At 35.2% G+C, this 16274-nt stretch overlaps 1 protein-coding gene and 1 long non-coding RNA gene across 3 annotated transcripts in view; both read right to left on the reverse strand.

Moving 5' to 3' along the window:
* LOC116734897 (uncharacterized) overlaps window positions 1-16274 on the reverse strand; it is a 161545-nt gene that overhangs the window by 68388 nt on the left and 76883 nt on the right. The window lies entirely within an intron of this gene.
* LOC116734929 (uncharacterized) lies at window positions 6015-14443 on the reverse strand. 2 transcript variants are annotated; one of them, XR_004342288.1, is made up of 4 exons: window positions 14367-14443; window positions 6406-6684; window positions 6222-6248; window positions 6015-6126 (listed from the first exon to the last, which is right to left on the reverse strand). It is a non-coding gene; the product is annotated as an uncharacterized LOC116734929 (long non-coding RNA). The 2 variants fall into 2 exon arrangements; XR_004342287.1 differs by lacking the exon at window positions 14367-14443 and adding an exon at window positions 8815-9206.

A 16274-nucleotide genomic window follows, 5' to 3' on the forward strand; every position in this document is an offset into this window, starting at 1 on the left:
GTCCATTTTGCATAAACCCCTCCCTAAAAGCAAGAGAAGGGAGGACTTCAGACTGCTGGTAACTTTGATGATTTGACACTTCATTTAACTTAGGAAGAGGTTAAACATAGCATGTTTAACATTGTGAGTATTAGGATGATGTCAATAAAAGTAGAAAAGCCAGTTGCTGATGAGAGCATAGTATTTGATTTATTGATTGATTTTTAATCGTTAAGCTTTATGGAAGAGAAATCATGAGTTCTTCCTGATGGTCTGTTGAGGTTTTTCTGTTTGCCTAAGGCTTTTATTTTTTTTCATTTTTCCTATTTAAATTTTAGTGTCTGTTTGTTACACAAGTTGTTACTGCCCTCTAGAGATCTTCTGAAAAGCTGCAACATTGTTTTTCTCACCCTTTACGTAGACATTATCACTTTATATTACTCTTATGTGTTTTCTGCTACTTATTGTAGTAGAAATAAACTCTTTGTAACTAAAATATGATTGATAGAACTAATCTTTGATATTACAGCAAGAGTCCAGTGCTACAATTAAGGTACACTCCAGTTGACACATAAAAATCCTGTTTACATGTCAGGCTTCAGATTCTGTCCTACTATTTTTACTGCTGCTATGCTGAAGTGTCTCAGTCGCAGCAGATCTTGTTCTTCAGAGCATTATTTTGACAAAAGCTTGCAACATTCACATGTAAAAAAATAACTGTTGATTTTTTTTTTTGCCTGCTGTCGGAATCAACCTGCTGCTTAGTTGTAATTGGTCACAGATGATAATCAAAGAGTTATTGGATAACTTTGGTATTCAGATCTCAATTTAAAGTCCAGCAGCTTGACAGCATTCTGGATTAACTGCAGATTGACTTTTTAGGCATACATGTGAAGCCATTGTTGAATTAATCAATGTGACTAATTAATAGCATTAAAACAGCATTACATTTAAATTATGTTTTGACATTGTTATCATCCTCACAGCTGAATGATAATACACATCTAACAAAGCATTTATTTTGTCATTCTGTCATTGATCTTTTTTTTGTTCAGGTCTTTCTACTGTTTGCATCGCTGTGTCTCGTCTCACGCAGTAATAAACAGCTGTGTCCTCAGGCTGCAGATTCTGTCCTGTTATTGTCACTGTTTCAGCAGACATGTCTCTGCTAAAACTGAATTTGTTTGTCAGAGCATTATTTTGGTAAAGGCTACCACTTCTTCCTCCCCACTGATCAAATATCCACTCCATTGTTTTTTCTTCCCGCTGTCTGATCCAACCTGTTCCATAACTATTATGGAGAGAATAACCAGAGAGACGACAGGTGATGCTCAAAGACTCTCCAGGCTGCAAAACCTTTGAGTCTGGCTGGATGAGATCAATGGAGAACACACCTGTGAACAAACAGAAGAATATCAACGCCGTTATTCATCTAAAAATGGAGAGACTGGTGTTTTTATCAGACAGATTCCACAGAAAGCTCCTCACAGGGTCCTGTGATCAGCAGGAGTATTAGAGGTAAATGGACCATGATTGATGCTAAAGCTGAACTGACAGAAGATGTGACAAGCAGCTGACCTCTCTCTTCATTTTAAATCCTATTCATTTGCATGTTGAATAATCAGCTACCTTCAACTCAGGGTAGTTAAGTTTTCCTCAGATTTTTTTCTTTTTAGAGTTGAATATTGTACAATCAATCTTAGTTTTAGCTTGAGTAATTTTAATAGCTGGTGTTAAAATCGTGAAAGCCACTGTTACAGGCTCATTGATATAATTAAGTACTATTTTTCACAGTTCTTTATTTCTAAAAGGTTATCTCCAGCAGAGCAATAAATAAAATTCATGTAGGGATTCCAGCATGTTGTTAGTTTGCTTCTCCAGTGAGAATCACAGAAGAAGCACAGCTACAGAGAATATGTTGGGGTTGAAAGTGAAATGATTGGAGTTTATATTCTGAAGTAAAGAATAAGATCAAGTGTTTTAAGAAAACAAAGTTTGCCTTACAAACAGCCAGTAACACAGGAACGAGGAATGTTTTTTTTCTGAGTTTATATGGAATAAGAAAGAAATCCGTTACAGGTCATTGAAAAAAAAATCACAAAGATATAGTATTTGAACAATTTTTTTACTTTCTTTTGAAAAGGTTTGTTATTAATAACATGAAGAAGCCTTACTTAGTTTCAAAATCCTGCAACCATAGGTCACAATGAAGAAAACAGTGTGGCGTTTGTTTATTTAAACAAAATGCTATCAGCAAAACCAAGCATAAATAAACAAATCTTATGGTTGTTAAAATAATTTCTTAGTTCCATCACATTTTCAGGTTGTTAGCTGTTTTTACTTTATTAAACAGATTAAGTTATAAAATATCTGAACTGCTGATTTGTATTATTTCTGATGTTCTGTGCTAAGACTGTATATAATGTGCTAGCTCTCCCTCTAGTGGCTGCATGCAACACATGCACAAGGTTGAGGGGGGTGTTGTACACCTCTCATGGTGTTTTATATCAGTGTGACTATCTGGCACAGTAATACACAGAAGAATCGTCAGGCTACATATTTTGCCCATTGAGAGTCACTGTTTTGCCTGAGGAGTATGAACTGAAACTGAACTGGTTCTTAAGAGAATCTTTGCAATAGGAGCTGTATCCAACTCGATCAGTTCCGATCCACTCCCAGCCTTTTCCTTCCCACTGTCTGATCCAATGAGTGTGACGCTGATTCAACGAAAATGAGACCTGACAGCTAATGGTCAGCGTCTGACCTGACTGCAAAGTCACAGAGGCTGGCTGTGTCAGCCGGTCACACCTCACATCTGTAGAAGAAGTACAAATTTCTTTGTAGATAATATTTCATATAAAATTAACATCTGGTGCTTTATGAAAGCCAGAGAGCCTCACATTCAGCTGCCAAAACAAACAGGAGAGTTAGGAGACACATCCTGCAGGGTAAGAACTAAATGAGCTCAGCTGGCTTTCTGAGGTACTTTTATAGCTGAGTGATGGAGAAGCTGACTCACTTTGCATAAAATTAAAAGAAGGCAATGTCATCATGACAGGTTAAATTGTGTCCTATTATTTTCTTAAATTCTAAAGCTTGAAGTTAACATTTCAAAATTATGTATTTTTTTTCCCTTTATTAAAGAAATTACTAATATCCCATTCTGAATTTAATGCAATAATTAAACAAAATGTTACACAGAGTACAAACATGTATCTGTGGTATCCTTGCAAGGTGACGAAGGCACTGGTGCCTATTTTCAACAGTTACTGGGAAAGAGGCTGGGTACACCCTAGAAAGGTTGTTAGTTCATTTCAAAGTATACAAACAATTTTGCTCTATTTCACAGAATCATTAATCAAAGAGTGTTTTGGTCACAGAAAAATTTAGCTTATTATTGCAGGTGCATGTTAAAAATATGGTTCTCAGCCTGGTCCTTAAATGCAGCAAAAACAAAATTAGGACTTTTATTTGTGTTCTGATAATTCACAAGCTGTCATCAGTCAAATACAAAATTAGCATTTGTAAAAAAAAAAAAAAAAGCTCTGCATGGTTACAGGCGGCTGAATAAATAAAAATTAAAATAAGAATTCTCTCTGAATTTGTTATTCAGGGAGTAATTTTAGAATCAAAAGTAGAATAGTTGTTAACTATGTTGCCTCAAAAAAGATTTCAGTTCAGAAACCTTTTTGTGTTAGCTAAAAAACAAAAATATCTATCTATCTATCTATCTATCTATCTATCTATCTATCTATCTATCTATCTATCTATCTATCTATCTATCTATCTATCTATCTATCTATCTATCTATCTATCTATCTATCTATCTATCTATCTATCTATCTATCTATCTATCTATCTATCTATCTATCTATCTATCTATCTATCTATCTATCTATCTATCCACATACCTTTCAAGTGTATATATATTTTTACTTGACTCGATCCTCAAAGCTCTAAAACTGATTTATACTTTCCACACTTTGTCATCTTAGCATTGGGCCATTAGCTTTTGAGATCATTAAGCTTTCATTTTGTTATCAGATGGGTTTCATTTTAATGATTTCTTCAGTAACTATATTTATGTCATGTGATTTACAGACACTACAGCTGACACCTGCGATTGCTGAAGTCAAAAAACCCAAGAAGAAAACCTCTTTTTTCTTTTGTAAAGTGCAGCAACTCACATCTGCTTTGTATGTCTTCGTTTACAAATTTGCACAAAGGTCATATGATTATTGCCACTATGTCTTGTTTTATCAGCACATCATAAAAATGTCTTTGAACAGAATACTGACTCATTGCAAGCATCATTTGCTTGTTTTTTCCTTGTGTGAAAGGAAAAAACAAGCAAGGCTGAGGTTAACCAAAGCGTCCTCTGTCGACGTGAAACCGAGCTGCTATCTGGTTTCAGGCAGATTTGCATCTACAGCTTTAACTTCCTGTTCAAATGTGGTTTCAACTGATGAGAATTTCATTGCTGTCTTGGTTTCCCAGATATTAAAAAAAAAAATGTCTGCAACCCCAAAAGACCCTGAGCGACTGAAGAAGACCTTTACCTTAGTTCAATAAAACATTTTTTAGCAATAAACACTGATCTGTTTATCATTCTCTAGAACTGAAATACTTGGTAAGTCTAACAAAATAAAGTGTCTAATAATGAAACGCAGAAAAGAACTCCATTTTTTTTGTATTTATTTCCATTAAGAGTTAATTTTAACTTTCTATGTTATCCGTTATTTTTTGGTGGGGGAGTGATATTTAAAACACTTGAAATTGCTCAGAAATTTTTTGTTTGTTCATTGATTCTATATTATGGAAGTTTTCAAAAGCAAACTAAAGACACATCTAGTCTGGCCTTTATGCTCCAGCTCTATGGTATTTACTGTGTAAAATTATAGCTACCAACAATTTCAACAACATTTCTCGTATGTATGTTTTAATTATCTTGTTGCTGCTTAAGCTGATGTTTATCATGGAAAATAAAATCCTTTTTCAAGTATACTGTTTTACCTTATTTTAGATTTTATTATTTGGCATTTATGTTTTGTACGTTTACCACAGTTGTTTTAGATCATTTTACATTTTGTGTAATTATCCAGTTATTTATATATATTAACTTTTCTACTGTTTCTATTGTTTGATAATTATAAGAATTTGTTTTGTTTACTCAGTTTAGTGACTTTTTAATGTTGTGTTTATCAGTGGTTTTATGTACTTCCTGTTTTTAACATCTGAGAATCTCTTTACATTTCATTTAATGTAAAGACGTCTGCATTCATGTGTGGGATCGGCTTATATCCCCAGAGGTTTTATAACTTCACTAATTTATATAAATACAAGTTATACATTTAGAATTATCTGTCGTTTTTGCAACATGCTAAGAAATAAACTTAAAGTGACACAATAAACAACGACATCTGCTTGTTTTTTTATTTGTTATTTTCTGAATATGCCAGCAAAGCTTCTACTTATTCAACAATAATACATGAATTAAAAAAACCCAAAACAAATTAAAGTTAGACTTCTTGACAGTTCAAAAAACATACAACAGCATGCATATTGCTCACTGGAATACGTACTGAGAATAATTTCAGTTCAGGTCTTGAACACAGAAATGAAGAAGCCTATAAGGAAATGTTTTCCTGCAACACCTCAATTACCAAACTATAAAGCAAAACAAAACAAAAAATGTCACTGCCGTTCACCTAAAATTTTAATCTACACCAATATTGCAAAAAATATGGACAAACTACTTTCAAAATTGGAAATATTTGTTTACAGTGACCAAAAGAGATGGAAGTTGATTTCAAATTCATGTTTTACGATTTTATTTTTCAATTAATAGAGAATTAATGGCATACATATTTATTTTTTTCTACAAAATTATAAAATCTGTGCACTTCACAATGTTTATTTTCTCATATTTAAAAATAAACCAAAACTAAATATTTAAGAATTGATATTATTCTCCTTTTTATTAAAATAGTTCAATGCAATCTCAGATTTTTTAACATTTTTTTAATCATAGTGAGTCTCAGAAGAGCAGGCCTCTGATGGTGAGGACGGTGCTGAAGGCCAGAGCTTTGGTGAACACCACTCGGACTCCGTTCATCAGCAGCAGGTAGAAGTTCAGCTTGGCTTTTTCTGGACGACAGAGAAACAGAGTTCAGACTGAACTGAACACAAACAGCAGCGATCAGTGATGGAACCAAACTGAGACATGAAGAGATCAGACTCACCTGGATAAATGCTGCCACATTCATCATCTGTTTAGAGACAGAAAGAAAATCAGTCACACAAACATCATGAAAACTCTGACAGAGAGATAATTTAACCACGTAAACATTTTTCAGCAATGGATAATTTCAAATTCTGTGGGAAACAGTTTTGGTCAAAACTGAGATAAAACTATGAGTTTGGTACCAGCTTCATTGTTGCCGAAGGTCCCGTTCATCCCACAGGAGTAGATGGTTTCGTTGCTGAATGCAGCAAAGTTGTAGGTGTTGTCCTTCGACAGAACGGCATCATCAGTGCTCACGTTGACCGGACCCCCTTTTCCATTCAGAACCACTTCTCCCCCCTTTGGACGGAAATCTGTGACCAGACAGACATTTGGACCGAGCTCGTCTGCTGTCTTCAGGGGGAAGTCGGGAGTCGACAGAGGACTGAGGACGAAGAGGGACGGAGTCTGAGGGGAATCACCTGGACAGGAACAAGAACCAGGAGTTTCTCAGAACATTGTTTTGAAGACAGGAACTATAGTTAAAAATACAAGATTAAGAGTTTATCTCTATATACGTTAAGACTTTTAAATAAAACTAGTTTTTTTAAAAAAACAATATTGTCTTGTAAAGTTTTTTTCAAATAAATAAATCACATAAATAAAATTCTATATTTGATATTGAGAATATAGATGAGAAGTGATTAGTTAGTTTTCTTTTTATTGGCCTTCCACAAATAATGATAACTTATTACTTATATTTTCAATAAGTAAAACTATTGTTGTTGTTTTTTAAAGTGAGAAGTATTTCTTACTGCAAATATTTCAAATTGACTTCGAGTCCGATATATTTTCTATTATTATTATTATTATTATTATTATTATTATTATTATTATTATTATTATTATTATTACTGTGTTCGATTTGTTTTTTGAGTCATTGTTTTTAACACTTTACCTGATGATGCTGTTTAACGTATTTTCTATTTGCGGGACTGTAAGGCTATTTCTTTTCTATTCCAAAATAGGCATATCATTTCTAATGATTTTGTATTTCCATGTCTCCACTGGACGGCAATGTTTTTGTACAGAAACCATCCAAGTACGGAACGCAGGTTGGTTTTGGCTTCAGGTTAAATTTAAATTTCTTTCTGCGGGATTTCGATCAGCTTGTCAAACTGAGAACTTTCTGAGAATGGCTCCGTCTTTGTCGGTGGGACCAGAACCACGGAGAGAAACTGGAGGATTAGGAGTTTTTTTGTGTTTCCACTCGGACGCATTTGGATCTCTCCACTCTGCGTGTATTTGTCCAGCGGAATTTTAGTGTAAAATACGACAACATCTAATGACAAGAGAAAAGAGAATTTATTTATTTTACTGTGGGAAGATCTGCATGCCACTTCACGCCTTGGACTGAAGTAAAGAAATCTGGTACCCTTTAAATGAGCAGACATTTTTATGTATTTGTTTTCTAAATATTGTTTCCTAGAGGTAATATTATTTCAATCTAGAACCACGGAGAACCAGAGGAATAATCTCTTATAAAACGACGCAAGATGTATCGATTACAGAAATGTCATAATAAATTATATGTTAAAAGTTATGTTACAAACGATCAGTGTTTATGACAATTACAGAACGCTTGAACGGACCAACCAAATTATGCAAAGCAAACAATGTGATAGCCGATTTATTCAATAAAAGATTAAACAGTAGAGTGTTTCGTTACGTGTTTTATTGGAGCCTAACGTTGTTCCCCCCTGATATTATCCAAAGTACTGCTCTTTTTTTTTAAATTTCACACTAAACACCACAAAAAATAGTTTATTTTTTTCCGAACTCGCCACCCGTTGTTTTTTTTGTTTCGTTATTTATTTAAAGAGTTAAAAACATAAACAAATCACTTTTTTCAGGATTATTTTTGTTCTGCAAACTGACACTTAAATCCTTAAGAAAATACCAGTCGATAAGAATAAAAGTGCGACACAAATAAATGGACACAACGGAGAACATTCAGGAAACAACTACCGCCAGATTCTTTTAAAATAAAACTGAACGGGAAGCTTCACCTTGATGTTCCTTGCTGATGATTCTGTGTTACAAATGTTTTGCTTTTTGAACAGTTATTTTAAAATGAAATGATGTTTTGTCTTATTTTTTTATTCATTTGTTTTTCTATTTATTTTTTATCTCAGTAGAGCATAAATGTATTAAATAAAGCTCAGTTGTGACGCGGTAAGCCGCTCGGAATTCATACCAAATCATACATTAGCTGATGTTTATTTCATTCATAAAACTCAAACAGACCTACAGTATAGCACCAACAACGCAACTAAACTTTATTTTTACTTTCACTGCCATGATTTGCGAGTTTAAGTCTATATTTATTTTATTTTTAAAAAGATTACATATCGTTTATTTAGCAAATTAAATAAATAATATCCTATCACGACGCAGAGATTTCATGTACTCTTCTTGACGCACGACAAAATGCCAGTACCACACATTTCTTTCCATAATCTGTCAGAAATCAAACACAAGGGTGAATAAGAAAACACAATCAAAATCAAAAAGAAATAAGTAATCATATTTTAAAATGATCTTATTCTTACCTGGTACAACAGTAACTGTGGTTCCTTTACCCCAGACGTCAAAAGCATCACAGTGCTACATCTCAATGGACTCCTTCAACAAAAACATGAGGCCCCAGAAAAATAATGAAATAACTCACATAGTCAGAAAAATGCATATTGATCCTATAAGTTATTTTAAGCCTTTCAGTTTTGTGTTAAAAGTCTAAAATAAACTTTGAGTTTAATTTGATTTGTATGGTGAAAATATTATATGGTTAGATCTGTGTTGTATGGTATTAAACAGTAGGTTAAAAATAGTACAAGTAAATTAGCTAATTAAAACTACGAAACAATTGTCTTACTTTATGTATAAATTATAAATAGGCTATTTATTGTCTTTCTCTGTCTTTTAAGCAGATTAATCTCAGCGTTTTGAGGTGAGGTTTTTGTATTGGAGAATATCTCTGTGCCCCCCCAGTCCATCACAGCGACAAACCCTGTGACAAAAACCTAACCACAGGATCCAGGTGCTTTAAACCAGGAAGAGAACTAAAACATGCAGGATGTTTGGTTGATTATGATGTGAATCCTTGAGGACTGACTTTGGGCACCACTGATTTAGAAAGACAGTCATGTTTTTGGACTGTGGGAGGAAGCCGTAGTACCGAGAGAATCATGCAAACTCCATGTAGACAGGACTTGATTGATGCAAGGCAGCAGTGCAACCAACTACACCACCATGCAGTCCCTTAAATTTGATTAATATTAAGGTCAATATTAAGGGATTTTTGGCTTAAAACGAGTCAATACTCAATTTCTTGCTGAAATGTTAGTTGTAAGTTGGCTTTGTCTTATTTCAAAAATGTTTGCACTAGAAACTAAACCAATCTGCAGCGGAATTGCCTTGTGTGGATGCTTATGTATGTCTGAGGGACGGGAAAAGTAAGCCAGACAGTGACTTAAGTGCTTAATGATGATGAGTCTGGATGGATTGTAGAACAGATAAAGGGAAGGTTAGGATCAGAATGGGAGAATCCTGAGTGTGTGGCTGGAGAGACATGATTGTAAACCAAGTGAGTTATATTCTGGGAAAACTACTTGGTACCATGCTGTAAAGAAATTATTTAGTAATGATGGTATCAAGAAGCATCAATAAGGATAGGTGGGCTGACCATTGTCAGATGCTGCTAGCAGGTTACCTTGTATTAAACTGACTCAATGCTGCAATGACCATTGATGCTGGAAAAATCCCAAAATGTTTATCGTTCCAATATTTATGTGACAAATGTGGTATTTGAAAATGATCCATTTGGACTTAATCCTCAGTTTTTAAACTTTTCATTAACAGGTAGACCTCCTGCTTGCTGTTGTCTCTGGAGAACCACAGAACCCAGCCTGTGCATTCTGTGGTCCTGGAATGTGAATCCAGAGGCTGCAAAAGTCCTTTCAGTGTTTTGCAAATTCTTAATAATAATCAGCAAGGTTCTTTCTGTGAGAAGTTTCCTTGTTCTTCAAATGTTCAGTTTCTCTACCAGGAAAATGAATGGATGATGTTAATCATTTTACTGCCACAGTGATGTAATGCTGTGTTGCAGTGAAAAGGTCCTGAGTTCAAACCCCGACCACAAACCTTTCTGCATGTTTTTTCCTTTGAGCGCTTCTACTCACACTAAAGATCTGCTTGTTATTTGTTCACTCTTCATTTCCCTAAGGTGTGGATATCTGTATACATTTTAGAACTGGTCTGGATTCATTCTGTGTATAAACAACATTGCACTTAGAATTATTCTTCTTTCTGCCACCTTGTGGTCCATGTGAAAACTGTTCATGAGGAATTTTTGTTCAGGTTCTCCACCCGCTTTGATCACTGTGCTCTTCTGGCACAGTAATACACAGCAGAATCATCTGGGCTTAGATTGGACAGTCTCAGAGACACCATGCTGTTGCTGTTGTCTCTGGTGATCTCTATTCTACCTTGAAAACTGCTAGAATAATCAGTGTTACTTCCATCTGTATAGATATATCCCATCCATTCAAGTGCTTTTCCTGCAGGCTGTTTGACCCAGTTCATGCCATAGGAACCAAATGTGAACCCAGATCCTCTGCAGGACAAACTCAAAGTCTCTCCGGGCATTTTAACCACTGGACTGGAAGGAATGGACTCCATACTCTCACCTCTACAACCTAATTAAGAAAAAAGAGAATGTCAAAGCATTATGCATTTATAACCGTATTTAAAGCTTAAGCTATATAAAGATAAAATAAAGTAAAGAAGCAAAATGTCTTACATGACAGAGAGAGAAAAAGTAACACAAATCTGAGTGTACTCATTATCTTGAAGGTTGAGGTTTCTGATGCTCCAAATGAAGTGAGAATAGTCAGGGAACAGACGTACTTTAACAGACTGCTGATTTGCATGAGAGGGAGGGTCAAACAGCCAAATTATTTCTGATGGTTTACATAAACCCTGTTGACTGAGGTTAGTGTTTACTCCTAAAGGTTAAGTTTGCTGACTGGAGAAAGGAGCTGAATGTACAAAACAAGTTTTATTTACATCCACACGTTGTTTAACATTTATTTGTTTGTTTGTTTTCCTGTCACTTTTTTGTCTCGCACATACATCCTTGCATTTTTAATGAAAACAAATACCTTTGTCAGTTTGCCAGATGTTTATTCATTCATGGAGAAAATGAAAATATTCTTTCATTACAGCAAATTTAGACATCAGGTTTGAGGTTTGTCAACTTGTTGCTGCATGTTTCTGTACAGCTACCAAACCAACTTTGATCACTGTGCATGTCGAGCGCAGTAATAAACAGCTGAATCTTCAGTTTTCAGACTGTTCATCTGCAGAAACATCTGCTGTTTACCATTGTCTCTGGAGATGGTGAACCGGCCTCGAACTGACTGAGAGTAGTATTTCTCACTTCCAGCATAATAACTGATAGCTGCAACCCATTCCAAACATTTCCCAGGTGCTTGTCTGATCCAACTCATCCCATATTCTTCAAAAGTGAAACCAGAGGTTGTACAGGTCAGGGTGTGGGACTCTCCTGGGTTTTTAACCACTGGTTCAGATTCAGTCAGAGTCTGACCACCAACACCTGTTAACATAAACATAGAAAGCTTATTCAGCTTGTCTGACTGTAACAGAGATATTTTCTTTAGATCAAAAGCAGAGTAAACTTTTACCTGCCAGGTATAAGGTTAAAAACAAAAGACCTGTCTTACAAATCATCATTTTAACCAGAGTGTGCTCTGTTCTTTGCTCTGCTCCCAGCAGCCAGATAAGAAGGTGAGGAGAGGAAAGAGATTTGCATTGACTCCACCTCAAGGGACAAATGAAACTCATCGTAAATGAATTTGCACATATATTTACAAACATTATTAGACATTTTGAGACAAAACTGTATTACTGTTCTGTACCTAATGTGTCTGTATACTGAGTGATGAATATTTTGCAAACCGTGAAAGGAATAATAATGTAAAAACAAAATAATATATTTGATTGTGAAACATTAATCTCACTTTTAAAATTAGACCTATTTTTGGATGGAGACCATTATTCTTTGCACAATAACAACTTGTCCTGATTCTTCTTCTAATAATTTCTCTCTAATTTCTGTAAGGTTCAGCTCTTGAGACTGAGATGGGCATGAAAAAGGGTGCATTTGTGTTTGGGGAACCATTTCTGTGTGGTTTTGCTAATATGTTTTGAATCATTACCCTGCTAAAAAAAACAATCACCAGTGTTCAGTTTCATGGCACTTTTCAAAGACGTCACAAAGCCGTGGACATTAATAAAGCTCACAGGTTCCAAGAAAGAAAGCAGGCCCACACTATCGTAAATCTTATATTTTAATTTCCCATTACAGTTTGACATAATCCATTAGTATTTGTTTAATTTCCTGTACTGTAATAATGCAGTCTTTTTAAGCATATCTCTCACAGGGAGTGTCTGTGGTACAGAAAGTTTCATTTTCTTAACAAAATCCCTGTGCAATTATGAAAAGTGACTAATTTAAGGGAATGTGTGTAAATGTTTTTTATAAGAGAAAATATAACTTTAACTTGATGGGTTTCAATTATAAATAAATGTTGTATGTTGGAAAATTAATTATCAGACAAACTAACAAAATCAGCTGGTGTTTCATGTAGCACACCTTCTGATTCACCAATGTACTGTTCTTAGACAACACTGCCACCATAAGATCTGCCTAAGAATATTTTCTGTATAGTTTTTGTTCAGCCTCTCCACCTACTTTCAACACTGTGCGTGTTTGGCACAGTAATACACAGCAGAGTCTTCTGGCTTTAGGTTGGGAAATGTCAGATGTACCACACTGTTGCTGTTATCTCTGCTGATTTCTATTCTATTTTGAAAACTGCTAGAATACTCTGTTGTTCCCCCATGACTGTGTACACGTCCCATCCACTGCAGTCCTTTTCCTGCAGGATGTCTGATCCAGTGCATGCTACAGCAACCAAATGAGAATCCAGATCCTCTGCAGGAGAGACTCAGAGTCTCTCCAGGCTTTTTCACCACATGACTTGAAGGAATGGACTCCATACTCTGACCTGTAAAACCTAAATAGAAAAAATAATGATGGTTTTTCTGTGATTAATGACAATTGTGAATTGTCAAAGAAATTGCACAACTTATAGAAGCAAGACTTCTTACATGGAAGAAAGACAACAAACAGCACAATACTGAGAGAATTCATCATCCTAAATTTAGAGAATAATCTTCTGATATTCCTCACAAAGTAGATGAGTAAGTGAGCAGGACATAAATAGCAGGACCAGACTGCAGATTTGCATCATATCATCAGAGGGCGTGTCTGTCTTCTCTGCACTATCAGGTTGTGAAGATACTCAAAGAGGGATTGCAAAGAACAGGAATAACTTTTTCACTAATTCAGTGCTTTCTTTTTTATTGGATCTGATTGCATCAAACCACTTTGTATTTGTATTTTCATCAACTTAGACATTTATTTTTTCTTCAAAGTACTCAGTCATTTTTATTTATTGTTTAGTGAAACTGTATCAGTAAAATAAGTTGAAACAAATTCTCAGCCATCAAGCAAACAATTAAATGAATCGGCCTTATTTGGTAGCATCCATAGTGACATTTTTATTGTTCCTTTTAATCCTTAACATCAGTGATTTTGCTTTCAGTCCATAATATAGATTTCAGTGATTTCCAGTTTTAAAACAAGCACTTGATACATTTTTCCACCTTTACCTTGCACATTTAGTAGACAACATTTGATTATCAGTGTCATGAGGTGGTGTGGTGCACCAACAACCCAACTAAGCTTTATTTTTACTTTCACTGCCATTATTTGCGAGTTTAAGCCTATATTTATTTTATTTTTAAAAAGATTACATATCATTTTTAGCAAATTAAATAAATAATATCCTATCACGATGCAAGCATTTCATGTACTCTTCTTGACGCACGACAAAATGCCAGTACCACACATTTCTTTCCATAATCTGTCAGAAATCAAACACAAGGGTGAATAAGAAAACACAATCAAAATCAAAAAGAAATAAGTAATCATATTTTAAAATGATGTTATTCTTACCTGGTACAACAGTAACTGTGGTTCCTTTACCCCAGACGTCTAAAGCCCAATCACAGTGCTACATCTCAATGGACTCCTTCAACAAAAACATGAGGCCCCAGAAAAATAATGAAATAACTCACATAGTCAGAAAAATGCATATTGATCTTATCAGTTATTTTAAGCCTTTCAGTTTTGTGTTAAAAGTCTAAAATAAACTTTGAGTTTAATTTGATTTGTATGGTGAAAATATTATATGGTTAGATCTGTGTTGTATGATATTAAACAGTAGGTTAAAAATAGTACAAGTAAATTAGCTAATTAAAACTATGAAACAATTGTCTTACTTTATGTATAAATTATAAATAGGCAATTTATTGTCTTTCTCTGTCTTTTAAGCAGATTAATCTCAGCGTTTTGAGGTGAGGTTTTTGTATTGGAGTATATCTCTGTGCCCCCCAGCCCATCACAGCGACAAACCCTGTGACAAAAACCTAACCACATGATCCAGGTGCTTTAAACCAGGAAGAGAACTAAAACATGCAGGATGTTTGGTTGATTATGATGTGAATCCTTGATGACTGACTTTGGGCACCACTGATTTAGAAAGACAGTCATGTTTTTGGACTGTGGGAGGAAGCCGTAGTACCCAGAGAATCATGCAAACTCCATGTAGACAGGACTTGATTGATGCAAGGCAGCAGTGCAACCAACTACACCACCATGCAGTCCCTTAAATTTGATTAATATTAAGGTCAACATTAAAGAATTTTTGGCTTAAAACGAGTCAATACTCAATTTCTTGCTGAAATGTTAGTTGTAAGTTGGCTTTGTCTTATTTCAAAAATGTTTGCACTAGAAACTAAACCAATCTGCAGCGGAATTGCCTTGTGTGGATGCTTATGTATGTCTGAGGGACGGGAAAAGTAAGCCAGGCAGTGACTTAAGTGCTTAATGATGATGAGTCTGGATGGATTGTAGAACAGATAAAGGGAAGGTTAGGATCAGAATGGGAGAATCCTGAGTGTGTGGCTGGAGAGACATGATTGTAAACCAAGTGAGTTATATTCTGGGAAAACTACTTGGTACCATGCTGTAAAGAAATTATTTAGTAATGATGGTATCAAGAAGCATCAATAAGGATAGGTGGGCTGACCATTGTCAGATGCTGCTAGCAGGTTACCTTGTATTAAACTGACTCAGTGCTACCATGACCATTGATGCTGGAAAAATCCCAAAATGTTTATCGTTCCAATATTTATGTGACAAATGTGGTATTTGAAAATGATCCATTTGGACTTAATCCTCAGTTTTTAAACTTTTCATTAACAGGAGTGACCTCCTGCTTGCTGTTGTCTCTGGAGAACCACAGAACCCAGCCTGTGCATTCTGTGGTCCTGGAATGTGAATCCAGAGGCTGCAAAAGTCCTTTCAGTGTTTTGCAAATTCTTAATAATAATCAGCAAGATTCTTTCTGTGAGAAGTTTCCTTGTTCTTCAAATGTTCAGTTTCTCTACCAGGAAAATGAATGGATGATGTTAATCATTTTACTGCCACAGTGATGTAATGCTGTGTTGCAGTGAAAAGGTCCTGAGTTCAAACCCCGACCACAAACCTTTCTGCATGTTTTTTCCTTTAAGCGCTTCTACTCACACTAAAGATCTGCTTGTTATTTGTTCCCTCTTCATTTCCCTAAGGTGTGGATATCTGCATACATTTTAGAACTGGTCTGGATTCATTCTGTGTATAAACAACATTCCACTTAGTTAGAATTATTCTTCTTTCTGCCACCTTGTGGTCCATGTGAAAACTGTTCATGAGGAATTTTTGTTCAGGTTCTCCACCCACTTTGATCACTGTGCTCTTCTGGCACAGTAATACACAGCAGAATCATCTGGGCTTAGATTGGACAGTCTCAGAGACACCATG

This window comes from Xiphophorus hellerii, chromosome 16, assembly GCF_003331165.1.
Source record: "Xiphophorus hellerii strain 12219 chromosome 16, Xiphophorus_hellerii-4.1, whole genome shotgun sequence".
NCBI classification, from domain to species: Eukaryota; Metazoa; Chordata; class Actinopteri; order Cyprinodontiformes; family Poeciliidae; genus Xiphophorus; species Xiphophorus hellerii.